The sequence below is a fragment of the Diplotaxodon limnothrissa genome, linkage group LG22 (genome assembly GCF_057381915.1).
Source record: "Diplotaxodon limnothrissa isolate DT_005_m linkage group LG22, D_limnothrissa_male_GT1.1, whole genome shotgun sequence".
In the NCBI taxonomy this organism is placed as follows: Eukaryota; Metazoa; Chordata; class Actinopteri; order Cichliformes; family Cichlidae; genus Diplotaxodon; species Diplotaxodon limnothrissa.
Genome location: NC_140616.1, coordinates 625,680 through 628,506, shown reverse-complemented (window position 1 = coordinate 628,506; position 2,827 = coordinate 625,680). Strand labels below are relative to the sequence as shown.

Here is a 2,827-nt window from a genome sequence, read left to right as displayed (position 1 = left end):
GCGGGCTGCAGGGCCATGGGTTTGAGCCCGACCGTTTCCTGTGTGCCTGTCGTCTCTACTGCTTTATCAAACTCGGTGATAAGAACTGTCAGCTGGAGGCATGAAGTGCCCAAAAAGGCGCACGATATCAGACACGTGACACGGAGAGCAGGAAATGACCTCAGACCGCAAACAGCCTGCAGCACATAAACAAAATATACACCGTGTGTGACATCAGTGATGGTAAATGGCCTGGATCTCACACACCACGTGTCTGCTGGACAGCTCCGCCCACTTTTATTCACAGGTTCATCTGCACAGCAGCGACTCGGGTTTTGGCCCAAGGACGCTTTGGAATGGAACCAGCAACCTTCCCATGAGCCACGGCTCTTCATCACAGGCGATCTTCCACAGCCGTGTTCATAAACGGCGCACGCGCCACAGTCTGAGGCTTCGACGCGCCGTGGCCAACACGTTATTGGTCAGATGATTATGTTGTCTGTCCCGTTTGGATCTTTAGCCGTCAGAATTGTTGTCTGAAGGCAGAAAGATGCCAAACAGATTTACTTCACCAAGTGGATCATCATGGCCTTATTGGTCCATTTGATTGACCTTTATTATAATTATGTATTTATTTTATTTTCGTTTTTTTAAAGACGGGACAGACATGACTGGGGGATAGGACAGGGAGAAAGAATGAAAGAAAGAGAGGGAGAGAAAGAAAAAGAGAGGAGGGGAGAAGAGACGGTGAGAAAGGGGGAAGAAAGAAAGAAACACAAACACCTGGATCACCTGTGTGGAGAAAAAAAACCAGAAGAGAAAACAAACAACAAAGAGCAACATAATAAAAACAACACCATCACAATAAACTAGCTAACAGTAGATAACAGTAGATAACAGTAGATACTTTTTTAATTTCACCTGTTGAGAATGAAAAAAGAAAACAAGCCGAAGAAAACGAGAGCAACATAACCAACAACATCACGATGATATATGGGAATATGACAGTAAATACTAAATGTTAAACATTATTGTGCAGCACATAAGATCAACAGAACACAGTGTGCTTTGAGGTAGGAGCCAAAAAGGGTGTAGTTTGTGGGTGTGATCACCCGTGTGTACACCTGTGAGCATGGACGCGCTTGTTTTTAAAAGGTTCCTTCATGTAATGATCTGCTAGAGGGTGTGGGGGGGGGCCACAGCCCCGTCCTCCAGGGCATGAAGCAGGTATGGAGGATTCCTCATCCACAACTAAACAAACACGTCAAAAACAAAGACCGTGTCTTCAACTCTCTGAGGAAGGTCCCTGAAGGTGACCTGATGATCAGGGATGAAATAGAGGGTGTATTTAACCACCAAGGCGCTGTCCTTCCCCCCACGCAAACCCGCCTCTGGCAGGGGGTTATAGTTGGCGTATTCTTCTGGAGTGTCAAAGAGCATCTTTATGATTGATGGGGTCTAGAGCCACCTTCCACCACCTGGTTGATTTGGGAAAACATCCTCCAGGAAGAAGTACACATGACCAACAGCAATACCTAAAAGATCCACGATGATAGAGCCCAGCAGAAGTGAGAATCCCGTTAACACCCAGGGCAGGAAGGGTGCCTGAACGTTGAGCAGGCCAAAGAAGTTGATGCGAACATTCGGGTTCCGTCGACTCCACACGTACACCAGCATGATGGTGGAGGCCTGGCCCAGGAACACCAGACTCACAAAAGTGCCAAATATAGTCATCAGAAGTCCACCAAAGAGAAACATGAAGACAAAGTCAGCCGTGCGTCTCCTGAAAGAGCCCTCCTCCAGCATTCGACAGCATCTGTACAGAAAAATCATATGGAACAGGAAATTGAAACCAACCGGACCAAAAAACAGGAAGTTGGTTATTAGTCACCATACCTGATAATTTCTAAGAATTAAATCTGGGTTGAAGTAGAGCTGAAATGGTGTGATGCTCTCTAGTTGCACCGCAGCAGTTGTGAGGACACAGGCGGTTGTGTATGCCCTGGTAACAACAGGAATCTGCAGCTATTCCTGCTGCAGCGTCTGGTAAGCCGTTTTAGACCGACTGAAAGCTTCCGGTACTTTCTTGACACGTCATCCCACAGATGATTACGTTAACGGGCTGACACGTTTCAGAGGTGTTAAGGTTCAAATATTGAGGAAGGAGAGTACAAACAACCATGGTCCAACAAGAGCTTGGTCAAACAATTGATTTTAATGAAATACACGCGTGGGGGACCAGCTCCGTTCGCAGACAGGGCTGATCTCTGACTACTCAAAACATAAACAGATATTTTATACCATCAGGGTTTGAATTTAATGACGCCCCCTCATGCGTCAGATACAATATATGCATACGTCAATTGAAAACCACAATGACTTTTAACACAGTTTAAAAGAACATTGTCTTCGTCTTCACGGCAGGTACTTCCTGTCACTGCCGGATGCTCGCTTATCATCTTGACACATCACAAACTGCTCTTTTGCAACCCCGAGCAAAACATGATTAAACTTTCACCTCTAAATGATTCTCTCTAACTGAGTGTGTGTGTGTGTCTGTGTGCTAACCACAATTGCACCCTACTTCACTTCGCCGACTAGCTGCTGACCTCTCACCAGACAGAGAGACAAAGCCACTCTCATATATGTAATAACCGAACTGAAACTATGTATATATCATCTACTAAATAAATGTTTTAATCAAGAACCTCTACTAAAGGCTTAATACAAGAATATGAACTTATAAACAATAATGAAAATGACCTGATATGAGTGTTTTGTAAGCCTGTATTGCAATTCCTTCTATGTTCTAGTTTCCCTCAGCATGTATCACCTGGACAGTCACGCC

At 45.1% G+C, this 2,827-nt stretch overlaps 1 pseudogene; it reads right to left on the bottom strand.

The window, feature by feature from the left end:
• Positions 1 to 1,327: 1,327 nt before the first annotated feature.
• Positions 1,328 to 2,077, bottom strand: LOC146609070 (derlin-2 pseudogene; annotated as a pseudogene).
• Between the last annotated feature and the right edge of the window lie 750 nt (positions 2,078 to 2,827).